Raw genomic sequence first — 25,929 nt, 5'->3', positions numbered from 1 at the left:
GTGAGGCATTCACCAGTAAGGCACAAATGGGCTAGGTGAGGCATTCACTAACAAGGCACAAATGGGTAATTCAGTGGCAGGGCAGATCTAGGCTAGGTGAGGCATTCACTAACAAGGCACGAATGGGTAATTCAGTGGCAGGGCAGATCTAGGCAAGGTGAGGCATTCACTAACAAGGCACATATAGGCTGGGTGAGGCATTCACTAGCAGGCACAAATGGGCAATTCAGTAGCAGGGCAGATCTAGGCTAGGTGAGGCATTCACTAACAAGTCACAAATGGGTAATTCAGTGGCAGGGCACATCTAGGCTAGGTGAGGCATTCACTAACAAGGCACATATAGGCTAGGTGAGGCATTCACTAATAAAGCACATCTAAGGCGCAACAGAGTGCAACACAAGGCTCAGCATAGGTTAAATGTGGTCTAATGGCGACCATGGGGCACAAGACAGGGCTCAGCATAGGTTAAATGTGGTCTAATGGCGACCATGGGGCACAACACAGGGCTCAGCATAGGTTAAATGTGGTCTAATGGCGACCATGGGGCACAACACAGGGCTCAGCATAGGTTAAATGTGGTCTAATGGCGACCATGGGGCACAACACAGGGCTCAGCATAGGTTAATGGGAGACTGGACATGATCATGGGCCACAATATGTGATACTGTAGAGGAGCAGATCACTTAGAGATATCACGATAGCAGAAATGCGGTACGGCAGACGATGGGTGGGGTGTACTATGGAAGTTGTGAAATCAGTCTTGGGCGGGGATGCTAGGACAATCAGTCAGCTCATGCAAGGATAATATTGAACGTTTGCCTATAGGTTTACCTTCATGCTGTGAGCGTTATTTGCAGATGTTTGCAGATGCATGCTCCGAGACTGGATGATAGAAGCGGCGAGGGCATGCGGAGAACGGGCGGTTTGAGCTCCTGATGCGATTCTAGTTCTGCCTATAGGAGTTTTCTGGGGACGCTCAATACCGCTCCTTTGCCTCTCATATATCTTTAACTGACAGCGTTTTCCGCTTCCTTCTTTTCAATATCCGCAAAATACATCTTTACCTATACTTTCATGCTGCTAAACTTCTCATAACTTCTTCCAGTGTGTTGTAGTTCTGATGGTTACATCCGGCACCTGGACCAAGAAGTCCATGGCTTGTTCTGTGCGGTGCCACCTAGCCTCGATCGTTGCAGTGCAGTAACCTTCCGCTGTAGCCACATGGTTCCTGATAGAAATTTATTTAAATGTTTCACTTATTTGGCACCACGTGTATACCCCCACAAAAACCCTGCCATTCTTCTGCCCCTTCCTTGAGTATTTTATCCAAGGGTGTATTTCTAATGTATTGCCTTACCAAAGTGCTCCATTGAAATTAAATGCTTCTATTGTCAGGACAGCAGGTATTAGGAAACTGAGCTGTAGGATCATACCTGCTACTATTTGATTTTCGTTGTGGGGGCAGAAATGCCCTCACTCCCACTCTGAATATGAGTAAACAACCACCCTAGCACCTCCCTTGGTCAATTGGTGCATTTTACAGCACATGGCGTATATAATTAATTGCAAAAAATCATACGATTTGCAGGCAGTTTGAAGCATATTACATCTCAGCAACAGTCTCTCAATCTGCTGAGCTACCTTGGTAGCTTTCGGTTTTAGTACACTTTACTCTACTTTTGAAGAATCCTACATTGGGCGTGGGTGCCCAATTGTGCTCAAAATCCTGTATTAGCCCCAGTGTTGTTCATGTACGTGAGTTTAAAGCCAATGAATAGTGTTTCATCTCCTCCCACATTGACTGTCTACAGTCTCTGTTATTTATTTACTTATTTATTTAATTTTACATTTGAAGAAGCGCACAAAGCCCTTAGGCATCTAGGCGCTGGTTGCAGCAATTCTATAAGTGCATATAGCATTTGGTTAGTTGACCAAGTAGGTTTTGAGCTGTTTTCAGAACAAAGGGTCAGAGGGTTCAGAGTGAAGGGAAAGTGGTAGACTGTTCCTGAGATTGGCTGGCAAGACCGTGAAGCTAGATCCACCAGTCCTTTCACATCTGAATCTTGGGATGGTGAGGCAGTGGCTGTGGTTAGATCTCAAAATTCTGGTGGGCGTGCGTCTATTGAATCTCTGAGTCAGGTATGAAGGTGCATTGTTTGACAGCACCGATGAGTGATTGATAGCATTTTGAATTTGATTCTTTCTCGGACAGGCAGCCAGTGGACAGATCTGTAGGCAAATCAGTCCGGGATTTTCAGGAGAAAAGGAATGGTGGTGATGGGTCGGTAGTTGGTGTGGATGGTTGGGTTTAGTGAGGGCGTTTTGAGCAAAGGGGTGATACATGATTCTTTAATGGGGGGACTTTGCATGAGGCAAAGGAGGCGTTGGCAATTGCAATGATGAATGGTAGAAGAGTTCTAAACATTCCTTTACCAGGTTGGCTGGGTAAATGTCAATTTTGCAGCGTGATGGTTTGAGCCCTTTGATCATGGTGGCCAGATCGTACTCAGAGATTGGTTTGACTTTGAAGAGATGGGCAGGTTATATGGCCTGGAGGTTGTGTGGCATGTCGCCAGTCAAGGTGGCTAGTCTGGAGTTGATTTTACTTTGTAGTTGTGTGATTTTGCTAGTGAGGGCATCTTGGATTTTACTACATCAGAGGTTATCTTTTGTAATGATCCGGGGTGGGGACAATGGGAGATTCCAGTTCACAGAGGATAGTGAACAATTCTCGCGAGCTCAAGGAGGCCTCAACAATTCTTTTGTTGTTGGAGGTTGCTTTGGTAATGTGCAGATGGGCCTTTAATCACCTTAATCCAAAGCAGGCCCACCACTTAAGAAGCAAGTGCTTATTTGTACGTAAAGCATGTTTATTGTACAAACAGCCGGGAGGAGCTAGGTGATGCTTTAGAGTTAAACTAACCCGAGTCTCCCTGAGCCACACAAACACTTCACATTATATACATTTTGCAACAGTTTAAACACTCCCACATATTTTATTACAAATCCTCCCCCCACACATGATTGGTCAAACCTATACAAAATAAATCCAGTCTTCTCTAAATCCCATGTTCTGCATTGGTCACTTTCATGTATCTACCGTCATCAGCTCATATTTGTAGCACACCCCTTTCCTGGAGTCTTCCATTGTAGGTTGTGACATTATCACATATTTACACGTTTAAACATAAACATAATGCATTACAAGTTCCAGCTTCAGTTATGAAGCTCTCCATATATTGTATTTATATTTCATCTGTGGTTTTGATATTTATTTTGCTGAGTGTGTGCATATCTAAATGTATCAACTTAAACACAAAGTAACACTAAATTTTTAAATTTAACACATATCCCATTCTCACTAATTATGCTAGATACATCTAAAATTACATCGCGCCAACTTCGCCGCTCCCCAAGTCACCAATATGGCGTGCACAATGTGAACCCCTCTTTCTCATTTGGCCCTTTCATGACCACCCCAACATTCCCCCTACAGTTAATACTTTAACTAATAAACCAAGTTCTTGTTCTTTAAAACCACCTTTGTTGGGGTAGTTTTCCCAGGTATACCAGAGGTCGTCTGCGGGTCTGCCCGAATCTCAAGGGTCCATCTCCCTTCCCCAGAATAAATGGAAGACTCAGCCAACTGCAGGTTAGAACTGCGGTTTATTGCAAAAGCCAATAGGCATCATACAAGACCATCAAGATTCTCTAGTACTTCTCAGTATTCCATGGTGTGTGATTTGTTTTTATGAGCAAATTGTGTCATCCCTTGGCCCTTCCCCAAAAAACCTATCCTCACAAATGATTGGGTATTGAGAGTGGTAATACCTATCGACTTACCCTTTAGAGGTTATTCTACTGGTCCTCACATGTCAGTTGTCTGGCCTGTCCCATCCCCAAGAAACTATCTATTACATTGTTGCAGTTTAATGAGCTTACCATTGGTTTTTACACCTTGCCATCCACTCCTGATTTTCTATGATGTGATTGGTTAGAGCTGATCTCCACAGGCCTGGGACTCAATTCGGTTCTCATCCCTCTGTGCACCTCTTCAAGGTGATGTGAACTAATATGTGTCTGTATTGTAACTGGTAGTGTACCACCTTTGCCTATGAGAGTGAGCTCCTTCGTTTGCAACCCATGTTGCCTTCCTCGTCTGGTTTACTCGGATCGGCTCTACTTTCCCCACCATGGGTGAATGCCCATTGTCTGGCTCGGCTGTATCACATGCTTGTAGACCACCTCTTGAGCTTGCATTTATGAGGATTTGTTCAATTTCTCTGCAGCTGGTCCCTTATCATCCAAAGTTTGGAAGGTTACCCTGTATCTCTGACCTTGGCTGTGAGCCTACCTATATGCGCTGTGTGCAGCCTGAATCAGCTCTTCTTGGATCTTGCTCTGTGGCTCAAGGCCTTCTTTAAGTTTCCTTAGACATATAATATGATTTCAACATGCTCATGTTATGCTAGGTAACCTATAAGTTAGTGACACATGGTCCTACCAGACTCCATATATACTACTGTAGTCCCATAGGATTATTTGCATGAAGCATCTGCAAGCTTGCTCAGGATCTCTTGCTGCCTTGTGGTTCTGTGTTACTGCATTTGACTAATGAGAAAAATAATAAAAGCTTTGACATTATGTATATGTATCCATCCTCTAGCTATAGAACTGTTTGAGCATGTTCTTCGTGTATGCGAGCATGTGTCTGTGTGCTGCAATGCCGGAGTGCGAGTTTGCTCCATGACCCTCTGAGGTGGCCATACTCTTTTGCATGATCGTCAAAATTCCAGGACATGTAACTGCACACTCCTTCTGAGTTGCACCATACCCATTTTCTTGCGTAATTCTTAGTGTTGAATGGATTATCTAGCTTCATTGTCTCATGTGGAAATAGTGGCCATTCTCTTATTCTTGCTCTTAGCTTGTCTCTCTCTTCCACTATCTTGTCTTTTGTACCTTCTACACTGACATCCATCATCACTTTCATCCCTATCGATTTTTCTGTTGTCTTGCAGCATTGAGTTATGCAGATCTTTATCACACATAGTGCCACTAGTTCCAATATTAGTTCCCCTTTTAATACTTTTAGCCCATATGCCAGCCATAAAGGCATCCATGACCAGAGGTATGCTATCCAGCTTTGGTCTTTCCCATGCCTTTAGCTTCTTCCTCTATTTTGGAATGCATCTTTGACAGTTGGGTCACTGCTTCTGTCAGAGTGCCATTTTCTCCATTGTTGACAGGTACGAATGTGCAACAGGAACTCCCAATTTTTGCACAAACTCCTCCTTCCATTGTTGTGAGCATATCCAGAACATATCTATTCTGGCGCGCCATCAACCTTATTGCCCGCAGCACTTCTTTGATTGTGCTGAACCCATTGACAGCATCAGCTCCCACCTGGTAATCTGCAGCCATGTCTCATTTGTATATAGCTGAACTGCTGGAACTACTGATGCAAAAAACATTTCAGTTCTGCTAAACAACATATGTTCGGGTGGTACGTCATCTAGCGCTGTTTCTGATGCATCTGAGAAATAGTTACTTCTTTTCACTCTACTCACTTCCTCAGACCTTTTCTCACTTCCATTTGCTTCTGTTTTCACAGACCTCTTCTTTCTTGAGTTAGTGTCAACCTTCGGGAAGTCATCGAGCTTTATGTACTTGTGGGGCACTAGCAGTTATGGCATATTGATGTGTACCAATGAGCAAACTCCTCCCCAGTTGGGTGGCAGCTTCTCATATGCCTTGGATCCACACAACCAGTAGTGGTCCATCAGTACTGCGGTGTCTATCTTCATTGCTGGGTGCTTTTCAGTGTACCGGCATTCTGTGATCTCACCAACTTTCACTTCTCCCTCATTCTTGTAGCACAAGGCTGGTTTCTTCAAGGGTATTATAGGCAATGGTCCAGCTTCATTTTATACCCAGGTGATCAGCTTTGCACTCACACCCCATTCCTTCAGGCACTTGTTATTTTCTACTTGCACTGTATTCACTGGTGATTGTACTAGTGTGTGAGCTTTACTTCCTACTACTCCATCTTTCCATCCATCTTCTGTGTATACTTGGCCATACACAAGAATCTGTGGTCTTTCCCAACATCCTGGTTCACCACCTATTTCCTTCACCCCCTGCCCATCCTTGGGCAGGGTAGTTCTTTCAGTGTTATCGTTTTTGTGTCACCTTTCTGTGACCCGTCAGTTATGTACTGTATAGCTTGGTCTAACTGCCAATAATTGTTCATCATGTTGAAAGTCTTTATGTAACGGTCTTCATATGGGAATCTCACCTAAGACATCCATCTCAATGTTGCAGTTTTCCCTTGAAACCGGGCGCTAGCTGTTACCATGGACAGGTACATCAGACATTGAGCTCTTCCTACTGGTATTTCAGTTGCTATAAATGTGCTGGAGACACTTATGGCATGGGGGATTAATGAGCAGAATAGCAGCTCTCCCCCCGGTGGTTTCCTTACCTACTTTGATCATGTGCTTGTACCACATGTTATTAGACACTCGAGCAGTGTCTGTGAGATATAAATCTACTCCCCTCATGTCTGTGTCAGCACTGAGCTTACCTCTCCTTAATGTGCTTTCATTGCTCTCCTGTCCACCTCACATGGTCGTTCCACCTGATTGGGTTGCGGTAATGTTAGTAGAGGGTACAGCAGTTTCACTTTACACAAGTACTATTCTCCAAAATATGAATACAAATACCCACTTGGAAATAAGAGACACAACAAAATAAGCACATTCTTTATTATTTCACCCATCTTCACCCATCTTTACCTGTGCTAATGGATCCTTGTGCAGCTTGAAGATATCAGTTGCCCGCCTGAAATGCGCAAATGTGAGCGTTATTGGGTTAGTGTCAGATTCGTTTTAAGCCCTGTGGACCAGATAATCGGTCATGGCAAATATGAATAGCTGTTCCCACACAGTTCTAATTCCAGGGTCTCTTAATATGACAAGAACTGAAGGGTTTCCTTGTTCAAGTTGTGGGTAAGCCTGGGCCACATATGCTATGAAAAGAAGATAGTACACTGTCGGTGGACGTGCTCGAAATCGATTGGGTCTTCTAATAAAATGGACAAATTGGCCCGAAAATGTATCAGGTTGAAGATCATTGGGCAACATGATCTAACATCAAATAACACAGCCACACTTTCACAAACAGACAGTGTATCCTCACTCTGGATGTGTGGGAAGTCTTTGCCCTAACTCTGCTGCCCATGAGTGAGTAACCATTGGGTGTCCTCCACTCGGCAGTGTAAGTTCAGAATTATCTTGTTGTTCCTCTTGCTGATGATCATTGGCCCTGTCGATCTCGTTGAAGGGTGAGGCCACAGCTCTGTAGGGCTTCATGTCTGACACGTGGTTCCAGACTGTTTTTCCTTCCAATTTGACAGCTCTGTCAGCCACCGCCTCAGCAATATATGGTCCAGTAAATCTGGGTGTGTCCCCCCCACGGACAACATTTCTTAGAAGAACAGTGTGTCCAGGACGAACAAGCCATTCTGCCGGAGAGTCATTTGCTTCGTTGACACTGTTGCTTTCTCTGCTGTCTTCAGGGCCTCCCTGGTGTCATCATATCTGGCAAGAGATAAAAGATGCACTAGCAATCAAGGAAGTAATGTTGTTGAACATTTCCTGGCCTAACACAGCTGCGCTACTCTCAGTGTCTTTTAGCGCACTAGTGGGAGGAGCCAGGGGAAGTTGCATGCCCGGTCCTGTCACCACCTCATGTGGGGATAAATGGTGGCCAGACCCAGGCTTGTTGCGCAATGCATACAGTGTCAAGGGTAGCAATGAGACAGTTCTTATTCGTACTCTTTTTGGTTTTGGCGATGCTTTCCTTTAAAAGGCCATTGAGGCCTTCACACATCCCGTTTGCTTGCGGGTGAAAAGCACAGGAGAATTTGTGTTGGATGCCCAGCAGCGTTGTAATGTGCTTGAACATCTCATTGGCGAAGTGAGGGCCATTGTCAGACCGCAGGACCTCACACACGCCCCATCGTGGGAACACTTCCCGAACTAGGAATTTCGCAGCCCTGAGGATGTTTGGATGGGAACAGGGCCCTGCCTAAATCCTCTGAGAGAATGGGCACACAACCACTGTCATGTAGCAGTATACTTGGCAACACAGTGGACATGAAGATGTTGAAATGGACCAGCTGGGTGTGGTATGGCTCCTCTCACAACTCTCTATGTATGCCCTGCAGTGAACCGTTTGCAAATTAGGCAAATTCACCCATGCGCTCTGCCAAATTAGGACAGAGCCATGTTTCTACAATAGGGGCGGCAAACACTTCCTTCCCTGTGTGTGTTGGTTAGTGTAACCAAGTCATTGCTGTGTGCAACAATGTCAGGGGCATCACCACTTTCCCTGTGTTGTTCTGTTGCCATATGGAATCTGTTGGAGATACTGTACACCCTCTCCTAGTTGACAGGTCTTTCTCCTCCCTGGGTGCATCTCTCTGCAGCTCCATTATTTGCATTGTTGGCAATACATTCTACCTTTCCTTCAGTATCATAGTCCTAGCACGGTCACGGGCATATGATGAAGCCTCCATTTCTAGGGTCTCCCCAAAATACGCGGTGCACGTTGTTTCTTCACCTGCTGCTTCATTTCCCCTTAAATTGAGGTCCTCCCCCTGCGTGTGTGCCTGGCATTTAACTATGGCTATTTGCTCAGGATACTGTATGACTTCTACCAGTCTGCCTAACAAGAGTGCATGCTGTACTGGGGACCCATCAGCTCTCCTGAAGCCCCTCCTCATCCATTGTGACAGTCCTGAGTGCACTGTTGATGTCACGTACGCTGAGTCTGAATAGATGGTCACCGCCTTCCTTCTGCTATGCTCCAATGCCAATGTTAAGGCTACTGGTTTGGCTGCCTGTGCTGAATAATGTGATGGTAATCGCGCACTGACCACTACCTCACTTGTTCCAACCTCTCTTAACCTCACCACTGCCGTTCCTGTGTGTTTGACCCCATCTGTCTGGTCAATTGTCGAAGACCCATCAATGTAAAGCACATCTCTCCCTCAAGTGCATCTTCCAGTACTTTGCGGGTGTCACAGAATTCCTGAATGTTCTCTGTGCAGTCATGTGCATAGTCACTGTCCTGTAGGATGTCGGCGAGAAAAGTCACTGGGATAAATAGTCCTCACCTAACTAACTTATTGATGGGTGTGATGCTGGAAATACATAGGAGGGACAGGGCCTCCATGTACTTATCCTGTACTACTTTTACCATGTGTTTTCTGTGTTGTTTTCTGCACAGGAGTCCATGTGGGACTCCTGGAAGTGCAGCTTTTCCTCTTTTTGGTTGTGGTGAACAGACCCTTGGGATACCCTTATGGCACACAGGGGTGGAGGGTACAACTCTGTACCCCTAGTGTATGTTTCTGGGCACCTGTGTGTGGGCCACAGAGCAGGGTATGGGCTGGAGGCTGCTCCATGCTCAAATTGACAGATGGTCTGAGTATTCTCCATTTTGGGATACCCAGGCCCTGTAATTGGAATCAGTTGATTCCTGATAGGAGACAAGATGGCCCCTGTGGCCTCTTGCTTTCTTTTGCCCTTTACCTTGTTTTCCCAAAGTCCTGGGAAGCCCTGACTATGTCCCTTCCCCTGACTGGCTGTTGGATGGTTCCATGTATGGTATTGTGGGGAAGTCCAGGCCAGACTGGCTGGAGCCTTCCCAATGACTGCATGTTGTGGGCACACCCTTGGGTGGAATATGGGTGAATGGAGTGTGTGACCAACATACATTTCATGTTATGGGTGTCTGGTTTCTTGTGTGTGTCACAATGAATGAGACAGCCCTGTCTGAAACTGGTATGAATGCAGTGTGGTGTGCTGGAAGGCTAGGTGCTTGCCCGAATCCACATTCCTTGTTGTGAGTGTCTGGATGCAAGAGAATGGCCTGAATGCACTGTGAGCCTGATTGGCTGACTGCCTGCTGAATGCCCTTCTGAATGATTGGCTGTCTGAGCCTGGCTCAGCAGTGTGATTGAGAGACAGAACAGTATATCTGGGGTCCTCTCACATTGTTCAGAAGCTGAAGTCGAAACTTGATGCTTAACCTTGAAGCTCAGTTGGAAGAAGAAGGTCTGCTGCTGCTTTCCTTCGACGCAATCCGAAAGCTGTTGTGTCTCCAAACACTGATCCAAGAGAGGAGCTGGCTAGGAGAGATCTTCACAAGCTATGAGGGAACATTGTGCACCAGCTTATCTTCATCAAGGCACCCTGGTAGTCAGTCCCTAGCAGCTGTCGAATGGAGATGAGGTCTGCCGAGTAACATTGAAGTAAGGACCAGGACGTCGAGGCCATTGACGACCATCACTGTCAAATGAGGTTCAGAGGACCGCTTTAACGTCGTGGAACGGAGCTGCATCACTCCTCCTTTGCCTAAGACACTTTGAAATCAAGGACTCCCTTGTCATCACCGTCGGCCACTTTGTCCTGCCGGAGAAAGTCGAGGTGGTCGACGAACCAAGGAGACTTTGCCGGTGGGTTTCGCACCACCCAAAGTCCACAAAGACCAACGAATATTCGAAAGCAGCTGTGGTCAAGTCCCGATTGTCGACGCCAAATGCTGACACACAACGCCTAGGCCTACGTTCTTCATCGAGTTATCTGTGCGGCAACAGACGCTCATCATCAAGGTGCACCGCATGCCTCATCTTTCCCGGATGTTCACGATCGGTTGTCAACGAGCACCACAAAGGTCAAAGCTGGTGCCTCAATGACATTGTTCACCTTTTGTTCAAGGAATCTCAATGACCCGTGGCTCCTGCCTTAAAGGGAGTCCACTCAAGAGGGATCCGTTGACGACCCATCAAAGAGCTCTGCTAAACTCAGGTACATTGGGATAGTGGAACATTTTTAGAAGGAAACAAGAATATTTTAAAAACATATGAACTGGGCTTGTTGATACACTTTATTTACAGGTTGCCCAGGTGGGGGGATCCTCATACAGAACTGTGCCTGGTGGTAGGGACCCAGTATTCTGCCATTGTTTAACCCAACTTGCATTTCTCCCTATGTCTAGTGTTGATTCACTTTACTATTTGGTTTGTATGTCATTGAAAATATCAGCAGTTGGTGCATTTTAAAGGAGTCAAGAGTTACCTGTGCTACCACATAGACATTGTACATATTTATCATATTAGTATTTCCAAAGCATAAAGTGTGTTATTGATTGTGTATATATTCTGAACCTTATTTATATAAAGACCTGTGTTATCACCTAACATAGGTTGTGGACATTCCTTTGTGGGGGCTTGGGAACTACCCTGTACTTAAGAACCAGCACGCATCACCTCCTTAGAGCTTAAGCCTTGATTGCTCATCCATAGCTACCCTATAGCAATTCTTGGCTGGGGTGCTCTGTGCTTCTACTCTGCCATATAGAGGACAGGAGTACAGAAACCCCCCTCCAGTCTTTACAATGGGTTTGAAAGTAATACCTCATACCCTGATGCTCTCTGTTGTCAGTGGGCTCTTTGGTTTCTCCAGTATTGCAAAGAGGGTGTGCTCCACGTAAAGAATGGTGGTGAACCATGTGGTAATACGTGCTGATTTGCCCACTGTGAATGCAGCAGCAGCCAAAGCTTGTTCACAAGGATAGTGTCCTCTCATTACTGGGCCAAGCTTCCCACTGTAATATGTTAGTGGCTTGTGCCCCAAGCTTATCTTCTGGGTCAGTACTGCTGTCATCACTACCGCATCATAGTGTGCGAACAAAAATAATTCCTTTTTGTAGTCTGGCATCCATAACACTGGAGCAGTGCATATGGCTTCTTTCAGCTCATAGAATGCCTTGGTCATTTCTGGCATTCATCGTATTATCTTATGTCCCTTCTGTGCTTCCTTTAGAGGACTCAGTAGAGGTCTGGTGTAAGTGCTGTAGTAAAAGACCCATGCCCTGCACTAATTACATAGCCCCTGGAATTGCTGCATCTCTCTCACTGTGGTGGGATTTGCTGTCCTGCATATTGCCTCTGCCCTTTCTGGCATCACCTGTCAGCCATTTTGTGAAATCATCTGTCCAATGTATAGCACTTCTTTCTGTCAGTAGTGTAGTTTGGCTTTATCCACATTGTAACCTTTGTGAGCTAATACTGTCAGCATGTGCACTGAGTCATTTCCAGGGGTGTTGCTAGGTCTGGAAAGGACGCTAATGTTGGAACTGTCAGGACTGGGGACTAGCTAGCATTTTGGTTATAGCTCCTGAGAGTCTATCTGGGGCTACAACCAAAAGACCAGGGGGTTGTAGCCCTCTTACCCCCCTAGCAACACCTCCGCTAATTTCTTCACTGTTCTTCTGTCATGCTGCAAATCAAAATGTCGTCAACGTACTGTATGAATGTGCTCTCCATCTGTACATTGCCTAGGTCCATCTGAAGGACCTTATTAAATATGGAGGGTGACTCACAGTACCCTTGAGGAAGTCTTGTATGTTTCCACTTCTTGTTTCTATACATAAAAGAAGTCAAAACCTGTGAGTCTTGGTTTAGTGGTATAGAGAAAAAGGCATTAAAGTCTATGACAGTGAAGCAGGCAGCTTACGCTGGAATACTGCATACAATTGTCACTGGATTTGGAACCAAATGATACTCTGCTTCTACAAATGATTGAACCCATATAGGGCCCTCTAAGACAAGCTGGCACTCTTATGGGAAGGATGGGGATGCAGAAGTTGATCAAACACCAATAAAAAGATTGATTCAGAAAGTTGGCAAAAGGTACATGTTTTATTATTATTTTTTTTATCTTTATTGAATATAGTTGAATAAACAACTTTTTCAATATTCAAACAAATTCATTTAGAAATTACATATACACAAGAACAAATCAAACAATATAAAATACATTTTGTTAGATATATAATAAAATTGACAGTTAACAAGATGAAACCATGAATATCTAATTCAATTAAGAACAAATTTGAACAATTGGGATGGGCCGAAATTATGAGAGACTTAACTAAAAGGCTAAATTATAAGATATTAACTACCACACTGTAAACATGAACATATATCAAATTCCCAATGCTATTTTAACTTAATAATATCAATAAGTCTCATCATTGATCGACATGACAATTTCCGTAAATTGTAGATAGGCCCATCTCAAACTTAGTTTGACTTTTCCTATACTTGCAGACAACACCAAGTTTTAATCGCCCTCATAGCTCTATACCTCGGATGACAGACATTTGAGTTTCAACATGATTGCCTCCAAAAAATTATGAGTGGCAATGCGGATACTTATTGATTTGGTGGATAGTAAGACAGACCACCGAGTTTCAGAAGATAATTCACTAAAATAAGGTAAATGGGATTCAAAATATTTCATTCTTAGTGCAGTTAACGCAGGACATTCTGAGATAATGTGTTGGAGTGTTTCTTTAATCGCCAAGATCTTACAGAACGTACAATAGTTTTTGTTTGCCGGCAACAACTTCCTTCTAACCAAAACGTCTCAAGTTGGAAAAAGGTTAAATCGCAGGCGTAAAATAGTGGTTCTAATTTGCGGAGAGGGGGATTGATTTAAGTATGAGGCCAATACTCCACAAGTTTTATGTTCAATGGCCAGCATTCCAAAATCTTTATATGACAGGCACATCATTCTTGTTTGGATCCAGTCACATCTAAATAGTTTCTCTTTTGCCTTTGTCAGATTATCAATGAGCATTTTCAAAGACAGATCAATCCCTGCTAAAATGTTGTATATCTGTGCCATCCATGTTATGACAAAATGGTGATTCGAAGTTAACATATAGGATGACAAAATGGCCAGTATATTATCAGATTTGTCATAAGCAAGGCATTTTCGAAACAAGGCACATAACCTCCAATGGTATTCTGCACTCAAGGACGTCAAACCCAATTCAAATCTTAGCCATGGTCCTGGAACGCATTGAGGGAGTTGTAAAACACATCGCCAATATTTTGCCTCTAATTTATGCAGGGTGTCTGGACTGACAATTTTTTTGGTCTCAAGACCATATAGTATAGTTGGTACTACTTTTTGCCTCCAATAGGTTATGGCTGGACTAATGGTAAACTTTCCGAATTTGTGCAAAATAATTTTTGTCTGGGATATGGCAGACATGATCTTATGGTCTAAGGACCTTGAGTGCGAGTCGACAGGTACTGAGCCATCAAACAAAATTCCCAAATATAGATATGTTAGAACTACTTCGACAATCCTATTGTCTATTTTCCAGTCGAATTGCGTTTGTTTGGTAGATTTTGGAGCATAAACCACAACTTGTGTTTTGCTTAGATTGATTACCAATTCATTACATTTCAAAAACTCATGAAGTGCGGCAAGTAATTTTTGTAGGCCTATCAGTGTTTTCGAGACCAACACTAAATCATCGGCGTACCACAAAGCTTTGATAGGAACGCCATTCATTTTAGGGGAGTCTGAGACTACATGATGGAAGGTCTGTTTCACAGCTTGTATAAAAAAGTTGAAGATGGCAGAGGCCAGCACACAGCCTTGTTTCAACCCTCGAAAGGTCAAAATTGCCGCAGACAAAAGACACGAGACAGTTAATCGGACCATGATGGAAGTGGATGAATGTAACGCATATATGATGTCACACAGAGTTTTAGGACAATTAGCCAGATATCATTTGTCCATCAGTTTGGTTCTGGAGATGGAATCGAAAGCTGTATGAAGATCAACAAAAGCAAAATATAGTGGTTGTTTAGTTGCTTGTGCTTGGGCCTTTAATGCATTAAGGGTTAGTAAATTGACTGACGTACCCAGCCCGGCTACAAATCCCGTTTGACAGGGATCCCGCTGCTTGTCGATCTCTGTCCACCGGGAAAAATCTCGCAGTACAAGTCTAGCAAAGGATTTCCCTGGGGCATCAAGCAAGGCAATGGGTCGATAGCTTGACGGAGATTCCCTATCGCCCTTTTTGAAAATTGGAACAAGCAGCGAGGTCTGCCATGATGCTGGGATTTTTTTGGAACGTATAATCTGATGGAATAGATTGTTCAGTATCATCGCCCATTCAGATGGGCTCTGTTTGAACATGAAATTACTTAACCCGTCAGGCCCTGCAGCACGTGAGGAGGAGGACTTTTTGATAAGGTTTTCAATAATGTTTGGTGTGCATTCCAAGACCCAATGGTTCAGAGGAGTAGGTGTATAAACAAAATTAGCATAACTATGGTCAGAATATAATTTCGAGAAATGCTCAAACCACTGAAGTTCAGTAACTCCACACAATTGAAGGTTCGATTGAGCTTGGGACGTCGCACTGTTAAGTAATGTCCATATCTGAGCAGAGTTTTTATTGCTTGCAGCAGCCAAAAAGGCTTCACCATCATGCTGATACAAAATTGCCTTTCTAGACCGACACCAGTTTCGATATTGACATTTAATTCTCTGTCTATTATGTTGTCGTATGCTTATAGGTAATCCGAGTGTAGCTCTTAACGCCTTCCTACAGGTCCTTTTTGCTTGTTGTAAAATTTGATCAAATTGATGTTTGTGTGTATGAGAATTGCGCATTCCATCAACATACACAGAACCAAAACTTGGAAGGATATCTGCATAAAAGTCCTTCTTTGATAGAAATAACGCCTGAGTAGCAAGATTAAGATCATGCAAAGAGGCAGCAGTCCATCTAAAATGTGTTCTTGCAGCATTTACACTTAAGACCTGTTTTGACCAGCATTGTGTCGCTAGCATGGGATCATAATGGTCCTGCCATTCAAAGACTAACATGTGATGATCACTAATAGATTGGGTTATAATTTCAAATTTATTGACCCTCCCAAAAAGGCTATCTGAGACAAACACATAATCAATGATTGATTGAAACTTTCCTCTTTCCCATGTCACTCTCGCAGGAATGTCACCTGAAACTGCACCATTGGCCATATGTAGATTATGGTCCTTAACAAAGGTTAGCCATCTGGCTGTCTCACGTTTTTGACAAAGATTTTTCGGGGCAATGCAATTAAGGTTTAAGTCTCCAACCATGAAGGTGGCGCTGACATCCTTGTCACATGCTATCAATTCCAGCATCATGTTGAGATCTTTATAAAAGGTCAATCCCATGGGGTTTCGATACAAATTTATTAGAGCCAATGATTGCATAGAACTTGTGATTTTAACCAATTGAATGAAATTGTTAGGTCAGGCCCATTTGGTAATCCTTAGTCCTTTGCTGGTTCTGACCGCCACCTTCAAGCCGGAAGTTGGTCTCCCTCTAGTGGCCGTAGAGGCCGGAAGCAAAATGACATCATGGTCAGCCCATGTAGGAGTTGTGACAAGCCATGTTTCCTGCAAGGCCACAATATCATATTTACTGATATTAGAAGGAGAGGACCATTGCAAATGAGAGTGGCCTCTGGTATTCAAAGAAACAAGTGTGTAATTTTCCTGAGAATACTCTGTTAATGGTTATGCTTGAGCAGTACTAGTGGAAGAATTAATAGGAAGTTTTGCCGGCCCACAATAAGAACAGAGGCATCTGGCAGGGTCTTGGGAAACGGACTGTGTGCAAGGAGATAGTTCACACTCTTTAGCCTCTGCTATGAGGCGTTCCGGGTCCTGGGCAATAAGGAAACCCATTTTAAACAATTCCATTTTCTCCTTCCAGATCGAATTCAGGACTAACCCAGATTTAATCCATAATCAGACAATTGCAAGGTTTTGATCACAGACAAATTCGACCTGGTCAATATCACTTGATGCAATATCCTGCAGATTGTTCACATCCCCAAAGATATTTAGGATGCTAGCCCTGCATAGATCATATTGTTCATGTGGCGCATCTCTGCATTTAAGAATCAAGGAGTGACAGTTTGCAAAGGTATTGCCACACGTCTGCCTACGATTTTGTGTGCCAGACTTTCTGGTTGCAGGAGTGGATGAATTATTCTGTTTTTTCTGAGTACACTCCAAATCAGGGGTAAAGCTTACTTTCTTCCAACCACCCAGATTCTCAGTTGCAGGCTTGTGTGCAGGGGACACTGTATTGGTGTTAGTATATACTGGATGCGTGTGCGACTGCAGGCCCAAACTAGTCTCACTTGAGACATTAACAGATGGGCAGGAGGCAGCACGTTCACTTAAATATGCCTCTACCGTCGCCTTTATAGATGTAATCTGCTCTTGAAGATCAGATTGATTTACGGAGTACCCCAACCTTGAACATCCCAGAGCAGCTTGTCCAGCTTTGTTGTTGAGGGCAGTGGTCGCCCGGAACTGAGTAACGGGAGGAGGGAAAGGAATCAAGGCAGGGATCCTATTCAAAGGGTCATCAATTAAGTCAATGATTTCTGTCAACGGGACATATTCACTTGGTGCATTGGGTGTAACCATGCTCACAGAGGCGGCATGCTTTTCCTTGGAGGTAAATAGATGTTTAGAGATTGGAGGTAAAAGCACATTTGTTGGTGCTGAGGGAAGGCAAGATGGTGGCAGAGTTTGTGTGACTCCCTGATGTTGGCAGGCCAGAGTGCCCTTCTTTCTAGGTGCAATTTTAAATTTTGACTTTATTATTCAGCCACCACAGAGTTTTGATATTTTTTGTAAGTCGGTGATAGTAAGAATGGACTGTCTGGCAGCATGCATATTTTTTTTTTTGGGGGGCACTATCAAGATTAATCCAAGAGGCATTAATGGTCATGCAATCGGGAGACAGCGATGTAACAGGACGAATAATATTTGCAAAAGCAGGCAAGGCTGATTTTGAGGTGATAGGTCCCTTGGCCCCCTGTGTTACAAACAAGGGGAGGTCGGGGACTACCGCCACATCAGCCCTACGGGTGAGCTTTGGTATCATCCGATTGATTTTAGGAAGCTTCTCAATCCCTTCAGCTAGCTGTTGTATTTGGGGGGCTTGAGTAGATATTTTTTGGTCAAGAGATTCAAATAATTTGTATAGGCTGGCTAGAGTTGTATTTACAGCTGCTAGGGTAATTTCAATTTCAATTTCAATTAACGCCAAATTTTCCATTGGGTTCACAGAGATGTCAGTTGGCAAACATCGCCTAGGCGTGGGCAGTAAGAAGGAGTCATGCACGGAGTGAATGGTGGAACCCATGATGTTTCGGATGACTTCTCCACAAGGAGAATCTTCATGAGATCTGCTTAAATCCCCATCACTCGCATGTATTCAAATATTAGATATATATGTGGCTAATGGATATACAATTGGCAAAACAATTCTTCCCTCCTGACACACCGACTCAGATTGGGCATTCGCTAATATGGTAGCACCTGAGACGGTAGGAAGGCAAGGTAAGGAGCCTAAGCCTACAGCACTAGATGCCGTTAGACTGGGCGGGTGCAGCATTATAGAGGCTTCATCCAACATACATTCTTTGCGTTTCGCACAAAAGGTGTGGATGTCCTTGTTCGCCAGGGGAGTACGTAGGATTGGAGTCAGCGTGATAGATTTCCTAGAGATGCGAGCTAGTTTCTTTAATTTTGGTGTCGTTAAAGAAGTGGTTAGAGAAACATTTGAAGCATCACGTATATCAGGCATGTTTGTTTTTAGAATATAGGAACGAAAACTCATGGGTGAGGCTTTCTTTCGAAAGGTAAGGGGTTGATTAAATCAATAACAGCACGATGAAAGGAGGCTTGAATGTGTGTAAGTTAGCACCGATTCGCACTCTGCCTATAAAGTTTCCTACTCACTCTTGCAGCTGGTGTTGGGGGGGCTGCCTCAGCACCAAACAGCCGCACAACAGCCAGAGGACCTGTCTCCACCGGGCTTATCGCCGCAAGGGTGCTTGCAGCCGAGTTAAGGCAAGTCCCAGGGTCACATGATCCGTCACGTGGGTGCAGGCTGGAGGCTCCGCCTCCTCCTGAAGGCGAGTGCACACGATTTCCAGCAAGAGCAGTCTGAGGCTCGCTGTGCTGGCAGATGGCAGATGTAGAAGAATACTTCAGAAAACCAAAGTTCACTGTGTGATACACTCCTTTGGAAAGGCTATACATGTTTTAGTGACAATTATCTAAAACAGGGAGTACAACAGACATCGATGGACGTCTCATGGCAAGCTCTCAAAGACTTTAATAAAAAACACATTTATGTAGTAATATTCATCATCAGTGACATCATCCTACGTGGCAAACTGTAAAACCTATACTGGATTGTGGTTGGATAACTGGAAACATCTACATATACTTTCTAACGGGTGTGGGGTTGAGATAAGGACCTCTATTGTCAGATGGGCAACTGAACACTCCGCTAGTGCAAGTCATCTTCATTGTCATAAAATAAACAATGATTTATTGGTCCACAAACTATAGGGCTCTTTCATACGTGGCCCTCTATAATTGGTTGGCACGCTTGTAACCTTCTGAAATATTCCACTTTCTACCAGCACGCAAGCTTGTACCTCAGGTGTTGGTGGGTTGGGCTTGACCATGCTGCCCCAACCACTTAGCCTAACATCTATCTTCACTATTACTTTCTGTCATTCAATTAGCCTTTGAACATGGCCTTGCAAACTGCACATCTGTTGGGAATAAAAAGGGAGCATGAATCTGCTCTCATCTTCTCACCTCAGCATCGTCCAACCAAGTCTATTTCCATCTAGATCACATGACTGGAGACCACATTTTGGGCTTCTTCTTCATATTTGATAGTTTTTAAAAGGAATAAAACTTGGCACTCACTGTCCTTTTGCTATACCTTGGCATGGCTTTGCCCGCTTCTTGCATTTATTGTATCTTTTGAAGCTAGACAACCAGTTCTCGGCTGCACTGGCCTTTTTACACTGGGCCAACCAAGCCCTCTTGAATTATTTCTTGCTCGTCAGCTGCTTTTATCAACTGTACTACACTTTCAGCTTTCCTGCTCATGGGGTCCCTGCTTGCTAAAACACGATGTGGAACATCCAGATTTCCTATGCATATGTATACCTTAATGCATCGCCGTAATCTATTCACTACGTATAGCCATCCTTTATGATTACTTAGTCTACTTGCGTTTCCAGCATTTGTACAATTATTCAATGGTTTGCATTTTCTTCCGTGCTCTTCACACATGTAATCTTCATTTTGCATGTAAAAGGTCACTCACTTATTTACTTTGTCACAGGATTCTATATGTTCTCTTCACCTTTTCTTTTTTCATCTCTTATTGGTGTGTCACATTACGTCATGTGACTTCGTCAGTCTGCTCTTTCATTCATCTTCTCTCGTTCTTCAGGGATCTTCCCTAAGTGACTGTCAGCTCTTTGTGGATACATAAATAAAGGTTTTCTCAATGGATACTTTGCTTCAAAGGCTGCTTGTGTTATTGGCATCATTACAGGTGTCATGCTTGTCACTATTTCCGGTTCATAACATACAGGTAGTTTAGGGGTGGGACTTCCGGTAGAGGCTTTGGCTCTTCTTCTACATTCGCCCCTGTGGGTGATTCATTGACCACTCTCTCACCAGTCTCCACATCTAGAAATCCTCTCTTGAAGAAGTGCTTCTTAGGAGTCCATATCTTCATCACACCCTTCAAAGATCCAGCTGATTTTACATGGTCATCAATGCTCCAGGTCATAAGATTGCATTGTCCACTTGGACTGCAGTAGATCCATCTTCCCACATACTTCTTGTGGTCTCTTGGGTAACGGAACTTTGTTCCTTCAGGTGCATGGATAGTGGTCTTTAGACAGTCTCTGATTTCTTCATAAGTCAGTTCTTTGGGTTCCAGCCCAGACTCAACATCGATGATGATCTTCATTGCTACTGCTTTCTTCGTTGTCTTCTTGCACTGTGAAATTATCATCCTAATCACACAGAATCCAAGCATTATCATCACCAGTAATGCTTCGAGAAACTTAAAAATGTTCACCATCCATTGTGGAACCATGTGAAGATTGATGCAAACCAGCTGTCGTCTGCAGTGTCTTCTACTTCATCTTCCATCTTGGTGTGTAAGTTCATCAGCAATGTTATATCCTCGGTTAAGGTCCCATTCTCATCATCGTGAGAAGGTATCACTGTTCAACATGATACTCCGATTTTGGCACAAACACCTTCATCCATTGCTTTGATCATGTCCAGGACATCTCTATTCTGGTGTGTCATGCGTCTTATAGCTCTCAGCTGCTCTTCTTTGATCGCATTGAATCCCTTCATGATAGTATTAATCATCTGCAAAAACTCCCATCTGGTTATTTGTAACCATTTAGCATTTGCCATCGTCTGGATCCCTGGCATAAAGATAGTCATGAATACTGACGCAGTCTTACTGAACAACCTGTGCTCATATGGAATAGCATTAAAAGCTTCTATTGATTTGGCTGAGTAACAGTTCTCCCTCTTTGTTCGATTTAGAAATCCAAGTGACCTCTTCTTTCTTAGATGAGCATCAGCCTTTGGAAACTCTACAATGTTCAGGTTGCTTCTCGGAATAACTAATGCTGGAACATGAATAATTACCATGAAACAAAGCCCTCCCCAGTCTCTGGGTAGCTTCATGAATTCTGGATCCAGAAGCCCAATAGTGGTCAATTATCACTACTGTCCCATCCTTCATTCCTGGTACATCAAAGATTCGTCCACATTGTTGATTCTCTCCAACTTTTCTTGTGCCTTTGTTTCTGAAGCACAGTTCTGCACTTGCTAAGGGCACTATCTGCACTGGGTCTCCTTTATCTTCATGCCAGTTCAGTAGCTTGGCAAGTCTTGGCCAGAGGGGTTTGCATCCTTTTTCCACACGCGCTATAGTCGGTCTGTGATGTCCTGTTACTGCCACTGCTCTGCATACAACTATGCTTTCTTACCATCTGTCTGGTGAAAGTTCTTTTCCCCAAAATGTCCATCTGTCCTCTCTCTTTGCATCTTCACATTTTCTCTGCAGTCTTTCCTTGGAAATTAAGCTTTTTTTTTTATGTATTTCCCATCTGATTCCTGCTCCCTTCATTCCAGGCTGTTTGTATATTATCACATGATCTCTGGTGTGTGGTCTTGCTCTTGTTTTCAAATCTTGTACATAATCATCTTCTTCTGGTGCTGACCATTATGTCACCCAAACCAACAATGCAGTTCGACCCTGGAATTGACCTCTCATATGACAGATTGCAAGGTGAGTCAGGCAATGAGCTGCCTGAACGTCTATTTCTATAGCTATGAATATCTTAGAATAGCCCAAAATATAAGGTATGAGATCACATACCTAGCAACTCTCCTCTGAGGTTCTTTTGCCTACCTCTTTTATGTGTTGATACCACATGTTGTTCTCCAAATGTGCTGTACTGTCTAGTTGATCATTTAACTCATAATCATCTTCTCTTATACCTCTCTTAGGTCCCTTTCTTGATAAATGAGTCTGTACATAATGATCATGGAGCCAATTAAAAACAGACCTCCCACAAAGGGAAGTATAGAGCCATCTGTTACAGGAATAGGTGACATGTGTCACTGGTGTAGCGATAATCACATATGGCCTTGGCCTTCGTATAACAGATATGGCTGTAAGGGTCACTGGTGTGGGAAGGGTCAAAGGAACTGCTGCCCTTTTTGGACCACCAAGATAAGCAGCATACATTAGTACATTAGTAGAAACAGAAAAACAATGATAGATGCATGCAGATATATATCAGGCACCAGTACATTAATCCCCACCAGCAGTGATTCCTCATACGTCGCTGTGCTCATTCGTTGTCTACTACTCTATCATCATTAGGACTCTACATTGTGCTTGTGAACTATTTCTATGGAAGGAAACATTTCTTTAATCAGAGAATCTGTCAGATGCTCAGGTAGCTGCAGGATTTGCTCAATTATTGCTGAAAGCAACTTCCTTATAACTGGACCATTTTTAGGATCATGCAGGAATACATGAACGTCAGTACTTCTCCCCACCAGTGCAGGATACGCTCCCAAAATAAACAGAAAAACAGCCATTAAGAGCAATGTGTGTCGACATCAGACAGTACCATTAGGCAGACCAAAAAGAAATTAGCAAGGAACGAATCTGGAAATTGTTTCCTCTCCGTGGTTAAACAAGAACTCAAGATCTGGCATATTTTCCAGGACTTCAACACTTTCTAAAGTCCAAGTTTAAAAGATCTCTGTGGCTCAAGCAACAAGTTTGCACATCTGCTATAATATCTATAAGGAGTGTTCACAGAAAAACACAGTCCAAATGCACACTGGCATTTATTTACTCAGCACTTTCTGGGTCCTTCTTCCTCGTCATCAATCGAGTCTGCACAGGCTGAACTACTTTGTGTTGACTTGCCTGCGAATCAACGGGTGGGGTGGATCGGTCTCACCAGCATACGGCTTAACATCGCCCAAATGTATTTAGGCATGCCTTTCTTGGACTTTTACTGCAAAAGGGGTAATATTTTCGATAATGTAGGGACCAGTAAATCAGGGCTTGTGCCACTTCCTGGTGAAGTTGTGGATTAGGATTGGGTCTCCCACAAATAATATAGGTACAGGTAAAAGTTCTTGTAGTCCGGTTGCTGAATGGTCTTTGCTTGCATCCTGAGACCGACACCCCTTGCTGCTGTATTGATCTGAAATGACAGCGATACTAGCGGTCATACATGTCAAATAATCACTTATTTCCTAACATTTCAGCTGTCTTCTGGGCATCACTTCTATTCCTCAATGGAGGAGTCAGAGGCATTCTCACTCGCCTCCATGTTACTAGTTCATGGGGTATGAGGTGGTGGTCCGACCCGGGTTGATTCCTTAATCCATATAATGTTAATGGTAGGCAATAGAGCCATCCCTTGTTCAGTGTCAATTTCAATTTTGCAATTCCCTCCTTGAGAAGACAGTTGAGTCTCTCACAGATTCCGTTCACTTGCGGGTGATAAGCAGAAGAAAACATATGCTTAATATTCAATAACAAACGTATCTGCTTAATTCATTTACAAAATGTGGACCATTGTCGGACCTCAGCACCTCACATACTCCCCATCTAGGAAATACTTCTTGTACTAAAAACATTGCTGTGCAAGTGGCATCAGGATGTGTGCATGGACCAGCTTCAATCCATCTCGAAAAGGAGTACACTACCACCATCATATATATACATCCACTACATACCTGCAGCATATCAACATAGTCAATATGTAAATGCTGAAAAGGGTCTATTAGGTCTAAGGATCACTCCCCTGATTATTCGCAGCGTGTGCCCAGCAGTAAACTTTTGACATACAATGCAATTTACTACATAAAATGCAATGGGCCTCATTACGACCCAGGCAGTAAGGGGTTAACGGCGCCATAAAAGGTGGTGGCGTCGTTAACCCCTTACCGCCTAATTACGAGGTCCCTTTGCGGGTCCCTACCTTAACGGCTGGTGTTACCAGCCATTAAGGAGTGGGCCCGCAAAGGGACCTTGGAGGCAATTACGGTACCACAATTTGAGGTACCGTAATTACCACCTTCCACATTCCCATTGAGCCCTATGGGGCAAAAATGGGAATGGGGAAGGGCCAATGGTGAATGGGGAATTACCGCCCCGCCAACCTGATAATGGGGGCCGTAATTCCGCCATTCACCATGGCGGATTCCGGCGTCAACCATGGTGCTAATAGTGCCATGGTTAACACCTGGGTCGTAATGACCCCCAATGTGTTCTAACAGGTTTGATAGGAACCAGTCCTCCGCTATAGTAAAAACAAAAGGGGGTGAGGCGCGCACTCCAAGTCCTGGCCAATATACTACCTGAAAGAAGAAAAAAAATAACTGGGTTAAATACCAAAGTAAATACCATTTCTTTCTAGTTCATAAATCCATTTTCCCACACGCATCGGTAACTGGGAAGTTTACATCTTAAATTATCCTTGTCCATTTGGCGCCAAAGGGTATTTTGCAGTCTGGCCCCTGCCTTCTCCAATAGGGGAACTGTGTAAACCCAATTCCACCCTCGGCTTCCATTGTCTGCCTATCCATAGTAGGGACAATGGTTCTGCATCTCCTTCTTCCTAGTAATGACATTAATCTGCTCATATATGGTAGCGATTCTCCTTTCCCACTCTGTGCTCGTCCTTTAGGGCGCTCGGGATATGCTATAGGATCAGGCGTCCTATCCTTGGGTTGTTCTAAATCTGGCCATCTCATTTCTTTGTCTAACAGTGCATATCCCTCAGGACCCCATGTGTCTTCTCCCTCCTCCTCATGGAAGGTTTCCCTGTCTTCATCTGACATATCTAGTCCCCAACTATTATGACTTTCTTCCCTGTCCTCTCTGTTCAAAGTTAGTCTGTCTACCGACAAGGCTCTATGCTCAAGACTGAACGGGCTTCCTTATTTGCCTCACGACTGAGCAATTATGGATCAATCTTTCTTTAACTTGCTTTTCGATTCACCTTTTGTCCTCATCTCTGGATAAACTTTATCGTTCCTGTCACCGATGCTTCCTATCTCAAACTCTCATCTAGGTTTACCCTAGATGGTCCTGGCGTTGCCTCTTTTAACGGAGCAAACTCCTCTAGGTTTATTTCAAGTTGTTCTGCCATTGCTCCCTGTGGCAGGAGAAACTTCTCTATATGGCTCCATGATATTGCTGGACATGGTTCCAATAACCCCTTTTGAATATGCTCAATGTCGCGTTCCCTTTGTCTCCTTTTTTGTTCCATTTCTTCATCTAATTCCCTTCATTTTTTCACTTGGCATCTAACCCTTTCATCCTCTTTTCTTTTCTGTTCCCTTCTTTCATTTGCTCTTTGCACTTCCTCATCTCTTCATCTTTGCATTCTTATATCACATAATTTCTGCGCTTCCTCCTCTTTTCTTTTTCTTCCTAGCCTATCTTGTTCTTGGAGCGCTCTCAGCCTGTTGTCATACTTTCTTTAAGCCTCTGCCGTTTTTCCTTTCTTTGTTGTTCCTCCTGATACATTTGTTCTCGTCGCTGTCTATTCTTTCCTTTATTCTCATCTTCCCTCAGCCTTTTTTC

Source organism: Ambystoma mexicanum, chromosome 3q, assembly GCF_040938575.1.
Source record: "Ambystoma mexicanum isolate Mex_15411 chromosome 3q, UKY_AmexF1_1, whole genome shotgun sequence".
Lineage (NCBI taxonomy): Eukaryota > Metazoa > Chordata > Amphibia > Caudata > Ambystomatidae > Ambystoma > Ambystoma mexicanum.
The sequence above is the reverse complement of the archived record's forward strand: the minus strand, read 5'-3'. Positions refer to the sequence as shown.